Here is a 14,055-nt window from a genome sequence, read left to right as displayed (position 1 = left end):
CCAGCTTTTTGATGGTGAATTGGAAGATAAGTATCTCACAGACTTTCCTGCCAGGCTGGCTTCAAACAGCCATCCTCATCTCTCAGCCTCCTGAGTAGCTAGGATTACAGGCATGAGCAATTGGTGCCTGGGCTCAGGCTGATTTTATTGACAATATTGATTTATTGACAATATTGATTGACTATAATTTATTGACAATATCTGAGTATATGGATTCCTGGTGAGAGCCTTTCCTATGTTTCCAGCACTCCTTGGAGGAGCACCATGGACAGAAATACTAGTTGTACACTGAGCAACTACAGGAGCATGATATAACCGCAGTATGAATGGGCCCCAGTGGAAATTCATCGGATTTTACTTGATCATTTCACAAATTACAGCCTGTGAACTCCTGAGTCCAGCAATTTGGCTGTTTTCCTCCATTCCTGGAATGTAGTATCCACCTCTGGGATATAGTATCCTTTTTTTCTTTTCTTTCTTTTTCTTTTTTTTTTGTCGGTCATGGGGCCTGAACTCTGGGCCTGGGCGCTGTCCCTCAGTTCTTCAGCTCAAGGCTAGCACTCCACCACTTGAGCCACAGCACCACTTTCTGGGATATAGTATCTTGAATACACCTATTTGTCCCATGATTAATAGTGAAGCTATGTGGGTATGTGTACTAAGTTATGAACTCTGAGCCTGGCATACTCATTTAGCTTTTTTCACTAAAGGCTGGCACTCCACCATTTTGGCCACTCTTTTATTCCTATCTCTCTCTCCATTCTCTTGTCTCTGTTCCCTCTCCCCTCCCTTCCCCTCCCCTCTCCTTCCCTTCCCTTCCCTTCCCTCCCCTTCCCTCTCCCCCCCTTCCTTCCCCTCTCCTCCCCTCCTCTTCTCTTTTCTCTCTCCTCTTCTCTTTTCTGTGTGTCTCCCCCCATTTTGCTGGTCAATTGGAGAGAAGAATCTCACGGACTCTCCTGCTCACACTATCTTTGAACCTCGATCCCTAGATCTCAGCCTCCTGAGAAGCTAGGATTATAGGTGTGAGCCACTAGCATCCAGCTAACTGCAGTGTTTTTAAGGTCATTGCATAAGGAATCAAGCCAGCACTGGCCCCATGCCTGGCACACAGAAAACTCAGTCAACAATACTGCTATTTTGATTTTTGCCTCCAGTATTTTTCTGCTCAAACACTAGCGCACAGTGGACTTTGGGTTTGAGCTTTGAAGCCCCTTCTAGGAGGTGCCAGCAGGCTAGGGATCCCAATCCTAGCCCCCAGGCCTCTGTTCCCATTAAGAGTACCCCTCCTCCTCCTCCACCACCACCCAGCTGGCCACTTCCCCTGGGGAGAAAAAGGGTTGGGATCACAGTGTCCCTTCCTATCTCTGGTTCAAAGCTACCGCCAGCCCCCACGTGGCCTTGCTTGTTTCTTATCTTTAATTTTTTTTTTAATCGGGCAGATCCCCTCCGGTTACTTTTTCTGCAGCATCTTAGGGCATCATTGCAGCAGGCAACAAAAGCATTCTTTCTGGAGCCCGCAGGGGGCCAGGGCAGAGCCACTTCAAAGGGATGCAAAGCAGTGGTGACAGCGTGTCCCCTCATTGTCCTCCGGGCGAGTCCGAGCCTCCCCCCCCCCCACTGTCCTAAGGCCATCCTGAATAGACAGGCACAAAGGCCACACGTTCAAAGTGGCACCACATGCCCCATTGGAAGGCCTGCTTTGCCCACACTGCTCCTCCTTCTCCTTCTCACACTGGATCCAGCCAGCCAGGAGGAGTGTGTCTGGGGGGGGGGGGGGTCTCCTGTCTTCTCTCTCCTACTCTCCTATCTCTCTCTCCATTCTCTTCTCTCTGTTCCCTCTCCCCTCCCTTCCCCTTCCCCTGCCTTCCCTCCCCTTCCTTCTCCTCCTCTTCCTTCCCCTCTTCTCCCCTCCTCTTCCCTTTTTTCTCTCTCTTCTTCTCTTTTCTGTGTCTCTCCCCTTTTCCTGTCTTTTCTCTTTCTTTCTCCTGTCTCCTCTCGGTCTCTCTTTGTCTCTCTCCCTTCTCTCCTCTCTGTCTCTCTTCTCTAGCATCTTTCTGTAACTTGCTCTGTCCTCCCCTCTCCCCCCAGCCCCTGACCACCTCTCCCTCTCCCTTCTGCAGAACAAGCAAGGTTTGCCCAGGCACAGGTTTGTGGGGAACAAGGCTGTCCTGTGGGCTAGGAGCTGGGGTGGGGGGTTACTGTCTGTCTTCCTCTGAGTTATTCATGTAATTGAAGAGAGAGGGGATCCCACTCTTGGCACCAGGGGTTGGAGACCTGCTGGGCTAAGTAGAAATCTAGAAAGAATATCAACTGGAATTTATAGAAAAGGAACCAGGCCCAGAGATGGGAGAGACTTGCCAAACAAAGCTCCCAAAGCCTCCCAGCAAAGCAGGTGTGGCCAGGGTTGATCTGGGGTGTTTCCATTGCCAGCCCTGTGATGCTTTATTTCCTGCAGGCATTGCTGCATGGGCCACCCTGTCACCACGGAAGAAAACAGCCCAAGCCATGAGGACCAACTCTGAGCACCTTGCGCTCCTGGAAGGTGCCCATCAGGCCTCTGCAGAGAGCGACTGACGCACAGTATCAAGCCTGAGGATGCGCACATTGCCAACATTGTTCCTGAGGCCTGGCTCACAAAGCAGAGGAGACGGCAGAAATGATGTAGAGGGAAAGGGAAAGGGAGCAGGAGAGAAGTTAGCATGGTCTGCAGGAATACTAGTGGCCGCTCTAGTGGTGGCTATCAGCAGATGACTTAGAAAGTCAGGTACGGCTCAGCAGGCCTAGCTCAGGTCTGACATAGGAACCCTTCTAGAAGAAGTCAGCAGAGCCCTCGGCCCAGGAAGGGGAGCTCAGAGGAGGCTTTTAGGGCTGCCCAATGGTGTCAGCCTTTCCAGCCTCCACACAAGACCCAAGTCCTCCAGCCCATTTGTTGTACAAGTGAGGGGCAAGCAAAGCCCCTCCCCATGGCTCACTTTCTCTGAAATCAAAGAGTGCTCTAATTTTCAGGAGACTTGGTCCTAAGGTACAAAAAGCCCCCCTCCCCACCCGCCCCAGGGAAAGAGGCTGCCAAAGGAGCAAAGTGCTGGTGTCCACCCCCAACTGAAACCAGCACAGTCCCCCTGAACCAGCACAGATCAGGTCCTGGATTAAGGGGGCATTGGCACACAGGTACAGTGACCAGGCCACAAGATCTGAGCAGAAAGAACCCTTAGGAAAATGGAATGTTTGCCCACAGCTGGATGGCTCACAGCCTGGGGACCCCTATTACAGATGCTGAAGCTAAATGTTATTGTCTCCTTTTCTCACACACAGAGTGCAAACAACTAACTGCTCAGGTACCCCATATCATCTCCAGAACCCACTGACACATACCTGCCTGCAGTTGAGACCCTCAGAATGAGCTTCTTCTAGGGACAAATTAAAACAAAGTATATATTTGAAACCAAGCATGGTAACACACACCTGTAATTCCAGCCAAGTGGGAAGTGGAGGAAGGAGGATCACAGTTCCAGGCTAGCCCAGGCAAAAACATTGAGACACTATCTGAAAAATAAAACAAAAAGGGATGGGATGTAGCTTAAGAGGTAGAGCACTTGTCTACCACACCCAAAGCCCTGAGTTCAATCCTCAGTATGGAAGGGAAAAAAAATTCAACTGGGCGCTTTGGGCTCAAGCCAGTAATCCTAGCTACTCAGGAGGCTGAGATGTGAGGATCACAGTTCAAAGCCAGCCTGGGCAGGAAAGTCCACGAGACTCTAATCTCCAAATAACTACCAGAAAACTGGAAGTGGAGGTGTAGCTCAAAGTGGTAGAGTGCTAGCTTTGAGCACTAAAGCTCAGGGACAGCATCCAGGCCTTGGGTTCAAGCCCCATGACTGACCAAAAAACAAAAAAAGTAAGTTCTCAGTGACTTCCTACTCTCTGAACCTCTGGCCAAGTCAAAATGCCAATAAAAAATATGAACAACAGCTACCATTAAGCATTTCCTGTGTATCAGTCTTTGTGAGAGACAGGTTCTGTTCTGTGTGTTTAACATCCACTCACCTAGAAGATACAAACAGGTATTCTTGCCACAGGACAGGGGCTCCTTGGCCCTCAGCAACACCCCAGGGGGACCAGGCCAGCCTTCTGAATAAGACTGTCAGCACTGAGGAACTTTTTTGGGGTTTTTTGGTGCCAGTATTGGGGCTTGAACTTGGGGACTCGTGTTCTCGCTTAGCTAATTTTCCTCTTGAGGCTAGTGCTCTATCATTTGAGCCATATCTTCACTTCCTGCATTTTTTTTTTTCTGGCTAATTGGGGATAAAAAGTCTCATGGATTTGTTCTCTGAACGGGCTTCAAACCATGATCCTCAGATCTCAGTCTCCTGAGTTGCTAATATAACAGGAGTAAGCCAATTGATGAACTAATTTCTTAAGAGCTACCCAGAAAGAACTTGATCTTCCAATGGGCTTCTCAGAGACCTCCTGACTGCCAAATGGGTTCCTGATGGAAACTCCATCTCCAATCCTCAGCTCTACTTAATTTCACTCCCCTAAACAAATCAGTCTAATGAAGTTTGCTCTTTCTGTAAATGCGCGTGGGGAAGAAAACAGCTGATTGTAAACAGTTCGGGTAGCTGCCCTGTTCAGACTCCATTGACTTTCAAATCAGTTCACATCCCCCACCCGCCCAGCAGAAATAGACTCCAATGCGAACGCGGCATAAACGGCTCTATCATAAATGTTCATTCAACATTTATTCTTTCTCAAATCATCTCTTAAAGCCCTTTCATGCTAATGTCTAGGAGATGTGACATTAGAAAAATTGCTTTGACATGCTAAGGGGCTCCAAGATTAACAGAAAAAGGAAGGACAAGATAAAGCTTTTGGAAGACCTAGTTCAGAGGAATGCTTCCCGCTTTTGAACGCGTTCCAAGGTTGCAGCGCTCTTCAGCTCGTTGGCATACATGTAAATGAAGTGCTACAAAAGTCCCAGCTAAATTCCACTTGAATGAAAGCTCCCAGCCGCTGGCTGGTGCTGACACTGGGAGGGTGGCCAATGCACCATAAAGGGAGCTGGAGGGGAGGGGTTTTCTTGCCCTGAAGGAGAGGGAACAGACTTCAGCTCAAGCCATGGGGTAAAAATGTCAAGATCAGGTAGGGTTCATGTGTCTAACACCCAGTGGCCAGATTGAGTGTAGTTACACTGCCAGTTGCTGGCTCCACCCACCGTATTACTGGTTTTGTTGTTGTTATTATTGTTAGTGTAGTGTTGGGATTTGAACTCTGAGACTCTCACCTGCTAAGCAGGTACTCTACCACTTGTACCATGCCACTAAGTCTTTTTTTCTTTCTCTAGCTAGTTTTCAGATAAGGTCTCATGTGTTTGCCCAAGGCCAAACTAGACCACATCCTTTTACCTCTGATTGCCACATAGCTGGGATTTCAGATGTATTACTACTATGTTCACCCTCTTTTTTGGGGGTGGGGGGGTGGGTGAAAGGGAACCCAAGCAGTTCTCTTTCCCAGCCTATTGACTAGAGATACAACAGCTAAAGTTGACCAGCTTCTTTATGGTGAAAAGTCAGACTCAGGTAGCTCATACCTGTAATCCTGGCTACTCAGGAAGCTTGAGACCTGACACATTGTACAAATCAGATGTGCTGTGAACATAATACTGCACTCCCCACGTATCTTAGTGTTTCTTAGAGAGGGAAAGAAGGTCCTTCACTGAGCTTCTTCTAAACAAAACACATCATCAAGGCTGGCTTTACCCCACTGATTTCTGTATTCTCATTACAAATGCCAACACACAGACAATTAAATTCCCTGGGCATCCTAAAACCTCAGCAGTGAGGTCATTTCCTGATCGGTAGTGGCCTATAGGTGGTACCCAGAGGCCAGGCTTCCTGGGGTACCTGCCTTGGGAGCCGACTCCAGGGCCATCCTCCTTCTTCTGTCACAGATGGGAAGACAAGGACAATGTCTGGAGGCCTTGATGGATAGCCTGAAGGGACACATTCCAGTGCCCAAACTCAGCCACCTTGCTGCCCCCTCACAACCACAGAGCAGCCAGGAATTGTGGCCAGCCAGGGGAGGAAAAGAGTAGTGTTTAGTAAAACCAGCAGCACAGAGTCAGAGAAACAGTGGACTCTCAAAGGGAACAGCAAGTTAGCGACCACTCTTAGCGACTGTCAGCAGTGTGACTGGCATCTGTCCAGCATCTACGGCAGCTGCTCCTCCATTTCTACCTGGGTGGTTCCAGGACCCTGGGTGTGTGTATGTTTAAATTTCAGCAAGGATTTATTTTCATGTGAAAGGTGAAAGTAGAAATAGGAAAGGAGAGAGAAACATTTCCCACTCCCTTCAGAGGAAATGGGAGTTAAAGACTCTCCAGGACCCTCTTTGAATACCCAAATCTGCCTGTGCTCAGGGTCCTTAAGTAAATAAAAGACATCTTTGCATAAAATCTATGCACAAGACTCTGTATGCTTTAAACAATCTGGACCAATCTTTCCTTAAAATACCTGATACAATGTCAATGCTAAGCACCAAGTCTGTACTCATTCAGCTCGGCATAGATGTAGTTTTATTCTGAATACTTTTAGTATATGTCAGTACTGGGGTTTGAACTTAGTGCCTCACTCTTCGTGTGTGTGTGTGTGTGTGTGTGTGTGTGTGTGTGTGTGTGTGTGTCATTTAGTAGAGATCAGAGTCTCATAGATTTTCCTTCTCAGGCTGGCTTCAAATCACAATCCTCAGATCTCAGCCTGCTGAGTAGCTAGAATTACAGATGTGAGCCTTCAGCACCTGACTCATTCTGATCCTTAGCTAGCTGACCACAGGTCATGGAGCCTGTGCACCTGGAAGGACCCCTGGCCTTGTGTGGGAGGACACTGCTCTGAGTGTTGACCTGCTGGGCGTGGTGCTTGCGCTTGCTGTCCCTGAGTGAAATGATAAGCATGCTGGTGAAAAGGACAGCAGCCAAGGCCCGCCTTGCTCCGGACAGGACTAGAGCTGGCCCTTGGGAACAGCCGGTGCTGGCGATAGGGCCTGGGGAGGAGAGACTTGAGCTGATCCATAAAGGGTGAGGAGGACACAGGGGATGGCAGGATGAAGCTTAGCACAGCACAGCACAGCAGACAGGGAAAATGAGGTGAGAGGCAGAGACCTTAGGGCAGCACTAAAAAGGTTGGTGGGGGGAGGGGCAAGGGGGAGGGGCTGGCCCGGTGGAATGGATGGTGTTGTGAAAGGTCTCACAGGTCCAGGACTGTGAGCAGTAGATAAAGCTGTTAGATCATGACAGTTTTTTCTTCTTTTTTTCCCTGTCTTCTTCCTCCCTCCCCTCCCCCTTTTCTTTCTTTCTGTCTCTTGTTTTAAACTCTTTTTTATTATTATTTGGTGGTATTGGGATTTGAAGACAGGTCACCTACTACTTGAACCATGTTCCAGCCCTGTTTTTGTTTTAGCTAATTTTTTTTTAATAGAGTCTGGTGTTTAATGCCAGGGGCGTCAGACAACAGTCCGACCTGTGCCTCCCTGTCTAGCTGAATTACCACTATGCCTGTTTACTTACTGAAAAGAAGGGTCTTTATCCCAGCTGGCCTCAAAGTTTGTTTCTCCCAATCTCTGCCTCTCAGGTACCTGGGATTACTTACAGTTGTACATCATCACACCTGGTCTTGGGTTATTTCTTTACTTACAGTTTTTTAATCTGATGCTAGAGCCCTGAGCTTACCCCCTCTGTCTGCTACAAGTTGACACTTCCTAGGAGTAGGCCTCAACCTATGACTCATAGGAGTTGATGTAGAACCACCCCAAACCCCTCATGCCCAAGGTAGGAGGGGGCACCTCAAAGCCATGCATCTTATCTCATTTCCCAGAGTGCCCCACATGGTGAGGCTCCAGTCTCCTACTATGGTGCCTTGCCTGACAACATGCCCTTTATCCCCCGCCTTCCCTTCTCCATTGGCTCTCACTACAGTCTTTGGGCAGGTACATCCTGGGATTTTCTCCAGATAAGCATTTAGGAAACAGACTTATGTATTACAGCAGGATTCTGTTGTGATCACTGTGAAAAATGCTGGCAGGTATTACTCATCAATTAACAACTTCCCAAGCTCATCCATTGTCACAGTGGCCCGAAATGGCTGCATATTCTGGTTAGAGCAGTGAGTTCAGTCTCCATCAGAGGAGATGTAGGACTCTCTCCTCTTGCCCACTGGTATCTCCTCAGAGCTGCCCACCCCCACCTCTCAGATCTCCAGAGCTTCTACTTGGGGTAACTTATATAGGATGGAGGTGGGGGGAGCTGGGAGAGCCTGAGCAATTATAATTCTAAGGGAATACATCCCCTTCCTGAATAATGTAGATTGCAACCAGTAAAGCTACAGAATTGCTGAAAACACACGAAAGTCGCTCGTGAACTGCAAAACTACAGCCATTGTTTCATGGTGTGAAAAGAACAAGTGGTTTACCCATGTAGAAAAGAAACGTTTAAAACATAAGCAGCTCTGAGCTGGGAGAAATTGTGTGGACCTGCCCAAGTTGCTGTGGATGAAACGGAGCTCTGTTACCTGGGGACTGTGAGTACGTGGGGTAGGGGGTGGGGGCCACTCCTCCCCTTGATGTCTTCGCCCTGCCATAGCTGTCGTGGTGGCTGAGTTCCTCGGAAACATGGCCTGGCTGGGGCCTGCAGTTTAGTGGGAGGTGGGTTCTCCTAGTGGCAAACATTCAGGAAGAGCCCTCACAAGAGGAGGTTGTGGGGAGGGAAAGGGGTTGCCTGAATAGAAGCCCTCAGTGGTGATTGGAACCTCTAAGAAAAGGGGCGGGGCTTTTGTGCTCTCCAAAGGTGAGTCCAGCCAGTAACTGCTGGCTGCAGGTGAGCTCTTAGGTAAAGGCCAGTTTCTTTCTGCTTCCAGGTAGCCCACACGCCCGGTGCAGGGAGGACCTTTCTCCAGGGCTCTATGTCAAGCTTTGTCCACATTGTATGCTGAAGTGGGCCTGGGGCCTGAGCCATCCGCTCTACGTGGAAAGAAAAAACCTTGTGGAAATAGGGATACAGGTGGACTTATTGCAACAATGAGATGTACAAGTCGTTTATGTCAAAAGACGAACTTTACAACTTTGGCTGGGGGAGGGGGGAGGGGGGATATTTGGGGTGGGGGTGGGATATGGGAAGGGAAAGGAAGGGGAAACAAAGGAGGAGGCAACAATGCTTGATAAGAAATGTACTCATTATCTTGCCCATGTAATTGTAACTCCTCTGTACGGTATTTTCATAATAAAAAAATCACTGTTGAAAGAAAGAAAGAAAGAAAGAAGGAAAGAAAGAAAGAAAGAAAGAAAGAAAGAAAGAAAGGAAGGAAGGAAGGAAGGAAGGAAGGAAGGAAGGAAGGAAGGAGCTTGTGGCACACCTAGGCAATCACAAGAGGGGAGTGGCCGGTCCTAAGTCACTGCAGGGGAGAAGCCCCTTCCTGTTCAGGGCCCTGGTGGAACCTGATTCCCCTCTGCTTTGATGAATGTTTGCAAATCAGAGGACTGCTGTGGAGAGGATAGACATTTGCCTTCCTGTGACCCCTCTCCAGCCACATGGGATGAAGTGACACATCCTCTTGTAACTGTGGGTAGGAGTAAAATCAACTCCCACCTCTTAGTTTTATTTGTGTGTGTGTGAGAGAGAGACAGACAGACAGACAGACAGAGACAGAGAGACCGAGACAGAGACAGAGACAGAGATGGAGAGAGACAGAGACAGATTCAGAGATGGGAGAGAGAGAGAGAAAGGAGAGAGAGAGCATTTTAATACTGTGCTTGAATTCAGTTTTTTTTGCTCAAGGCTGGTGCTCTATCACTTGCTCCACTTCTGGGCTTTTGCTAATTAATTGGAGATGAGAGTCTCATGGACTTTCCTGTCTGGGCTGTCTTTGAACTGTGATCCTCAGATCTCAGCCTCCTGAGTAGCTAGGATTAAGGCGTGAGCCACTGGCACCTGGCTCATTTATTTTTCATTTTAAAACATGTTTGTAGTCCCGGGGATTGAAGTGTAGTGCTTGCACTATGACTTCAGATACACTCCTGGTTCTTTTGTAGCTTTAGTTTTAGAGGGTTTTTTGGGGGGGTGGAGGGGCTGGTTTTTTTTAAGAGGGTCTTGTGTGTGCCAACTTTGCATGGCTTGGCCTCATACCATAATCCTTCTATTCTTGCCTCCCAAGTGGCTGGAATTACAGAAATGGCCACAGCAAATGGGTAATTTTCTTTCTTTTTTTTTTTTTTTTGTCGGTCGTGGGGCTTGAACTCTGGGCCTGGGCGCTGTCCCTCAGCTCTTCAGCTCAAGGCGAGCGCCCTACCACTTGAGCTACAGCACCACTTCCGGTTTTCTGGTGGTTTATTGGAGATAGGAGTCTCACGGTCTCTCCTGCCCAGGCTGGCTTTGAACCGCGATCCTCAGATCTCAGCCTCCTGAGTAGCTAGGATTACAGGCGTGAGCCACCAGTGCCCGGCCAAATGGGTAATTTTCTAACACCTTGACCATAGGTAGAGACCAGGCCACAGTGCACCTTCTGAGAGGCAGTCACCTGCTTCTGTCCTTCCTCTGATTTCTGTGGGCTTGTTTACCTGCTTTCAGGTGTTCGTTGTGTTCTCAGGAATGTGTTCTGTCAAGAACGTGCAGATATCACACCCTGGGTTTGTCCCTAATATCATCCTCCCCAAAGGAGGCCACACATTCTGACACCAAAGCTAAGCGACTCCCCAGTGCCAACCTAGGACCTACCCACTTGCTGTGGGAAAGCACAGATAAGGCCCCAGGATGGGAGGTTCTCAAGGAGAACCAACAAGGGCCTGGACCTCTGCTTGAATTGGGGGAGGGTCTTGTAAATCCAAAGCATCTAAGTTTCCATGATCTCAGGGAGATGCCAGGAGGGTTGTTTTATTTTTACCCCAAAGTAAGACTTTATCACAATTCCGCCAAGAAGAGATCAGGAGGATCTGAAATGGGGAAAGGAACTGATTAGCAATGTCTACTGAGGCCAGGCCTGGGCTCTGTCTGCCTGAGGCCAGAGGAACTAGACCCCTGCTCTGCAAACTTCTAAGTGGAGGAAAGGATACAGAGGAGGGACATGATAAATTGGACTCGTTCCCTGAACTTGCTGGGCCTTAAGCTCCTCATCTGTAGAGGGGCTGATACCAACATAATCTCACAGCAGAGGTTCAATGAGACTATTCCCTTAAGGCCAACATGTGTGACACATGCTTTTATTATTATTATTATTATTATTGTTGCTATGTGATACCTAAAGGCTGCCCTAGAGAACAGAAGCTAAATCTCATAGCACTAAGCTCAAGAAATAGAGATGTCTGAGGTAGAAGGGACTTCAGGGGTCAGCCCTGACCAAGGTCCCTCAAGAGAGTTGATAGAATATGACTTTATATGAGCTGTCCTCTGCTAGTACTCCAAGAAATTAAGCTCTGGCCCTAAATTTGCATGCTACAATAAGCCCTACAGAAGCTTAAAATTACAAGACCCTCTACCTTCCATGTTGGAGAGGATTCTTCCTTTCTCTTGTGTGCACTCCTTGAAAGTCTTACCTACCTGCCCCCACAAGCTGGCTTTTCAAGGGATTTTTTTCCCAGCCATATACTGTGCACTGCCCAAGGATAAGGTCTAACAAATGCTACTTTTTCAAAATCTGCCTTCATTTTCAGGAACCCCTCCCACTCTACTCACCACTTTCTCAAGCCCTGTTAAGAATCATCTCATCTCCATTTTATAGCAGTAAGAAACAATCATTGTGAGAGGTGGCATGAGCAGCCTACAGCCACATAGCAGAATAGACCAAGGCCATACCTCCAGCCTCTCCAGCCAGTACTCTTGCCAAGGACTTTATTCAACCTTCTATGACGGGGTGGGTAAGGCCAGTATACCACTCCTGAGGGCATTCACCCTCCCAGGAAACATGAGCTATTGGGAGTTCTGATGACAGAGACCCAGAGAGAGCTGCAGATTCTGAGGCCGGGACCCACATGGCCAACTCATCTCAGCACCCAGCCCACTGATACATATTTTATGGGCCTCTTCTCCCTTCTTTGCAAAGGATGTCATTAATCTGCTCCCTGGCTGTGTGGAATAACATCCCTCAGGAGAACACTGCTTTCTGAATATTTTATCATCTCTCATTCCTTCTCCCCAAACTAATATATATTTACACAGTCTACCTCCTGCAGGAAGACTATATTGTTTTCTCTCAGTGCCCAAGAACTTAGACACAGAACTGCGCATCAGTTTAAAAAAAAAAAAAGATGTCTCGCCATTGATGTTGAAAGTGAGAACCAATCATCTATCAAGCTGTGAGGGAAGCCAAGAAGAGATTTGCATATGGTTATAAAAAGAAAGAAAGAAAAAATAGAAGAAGACAGACCCCAGCCCCACAGAGGGATGGAATGAAAGACAGCAGCCGTCTTTCTCCTCCTCTAATAAGGAACCGTGGATGTCCTATCCCATCCTTCTTGTGTTTGGCAAATCTCAGCAGTGAGGAGAGCAAACAGCTACTTTGCTAGCTACTATGCTAGTAAGGTCAAAAACTTCCTACTTCGAGATCCAATCTAAAGAAACCAAAGTTCTTGCAAAGTTTTACAGTGCCATTTTTATCATCATGGAATATTTATTACAACAAGGCTTCGGATCCTTATTGTTTGGTTTGGTCCTTTTGCTTCTTTGTGCATTATTCTGTTTGAAGCCCCTACCAAATTAGGGCTTCTGAGATGGGAAGGTAGAAATAGTGACACTCATTTACAAATGAGGGAAAACAGAGCTAGACAAGGTAATAAGATGACTGGCACACAAGAGTATAGGGAAGGGAGAGAGTGTAATTTAACAGTTGGTGCCAAGATCCCTTTTTAAAAAAATAAAAAGTTTCTGTTTTTATGTTTTGCTGGTCCTGTGGCTTGAACTCAGGAGGACTGGGTGCTGTCCCTGAGCTTATTCTGCTCTAGGCTGACACTCTACCACTTGATCTGTAGCTCCACTTCTGGCTTTTTTTTTTTTTTTAGTAGTTTATTAGAGATAAGTCTCACAGACTTTTCTTCCCCTGATCAACTTCAAACCACAATCCTTAGATCGCAGCCTCCTGAGTAGCTAGCATTACAGGTGTGAACCACCAGTGCCCAGCTTCAAAATCCCTTTTAAAGAGAATTTTTTGTTCAGAAAAGTGCCTTTTCTGGCTACTTTGCCTGTGAAGTTAGGGCCTTGAAGACCCATCGGGAAGTTATTTGTCAGCTTTCCGTTATTGTAACAAAACCCCAAGGCAGCCAATTTACAAAGACAAAAGATTTCTTTGGACTCCCAGCTGTATAAGCTTCAGTCTCTGGTCACTTGGCCGTATGTCTTTCAGGCCTGTGGGGGAGAGTGTGGTACAAAATTGCTCACCTCACAATGCAAGAAAGAAAGGACTAGACCAGATTCCACAGTCCCCTCCAAGGGTACACCCCCCATAACCTAACTTCCTCTCATTAGTCCCTTTGTCCCCAAGACTCCATCACCACCCAATAGTGCTACAGACTGAGGACACGGGAGACATCCCAGATCCAAACTGCCACCATGCTGAAACATGAGATTGCTCTGCATAAGTGTGTCAGGAATTTGAGGGAAAAGTGAAGCTGACATGGCCGGACCCCACATGGAAGGCACAGGCTATGGAACAAGGGTGAAGGATGATAACCTGCCACCCATGTCACGTAAGCTTTCTGCCCTGAAACCCTCAGCCCTCAGCAAAGTCCACCATGCAAAGAAACAACTTGTGCAAATTTAGGGAAAATATGGAGTCTGAGGAAGGGTGGCTGCAGTCTCCTTTCCCAGGCTGCTCCAGCCTCTGCCTTAGAGGGCAAACTGTACATCGAATAGACCAGGACACCTGCAATCTCAACCTCTCTGCTATGATATTTGTGCCCTGTCTACTACAACGTGGCCATAGCCTCTTCTGTCCTACCAGGCTGTTTGCTATGGCTTGAATCACTACTTGCCAACAGTACCTGGCCAATATCCATATCCACATGGAACTCAGTTCTGTTTCCTAA

The sequence above is a fragment of the Dipodomys spectabilis genome, unplaced genomic scaffold (genome assembly GCF_019054845.1).
Source record: "Dipodomys spectabilis isolate Male_0828 unplaced genomic scaffold, ASM1905484v1 ptg000165l, whole genome shotgun sequence".
Lineage (NCBI taxonomy): Eukaryota > Metazoa > Chordata > Mammalia > Rodentia > Heteromyidae > Dipodomys > Dipodomys spectabilis.
The sequence above is the reverse complement of the archived record's forward strand: the minus strand, read 5'-3'. Positions refer to the sequence as shown.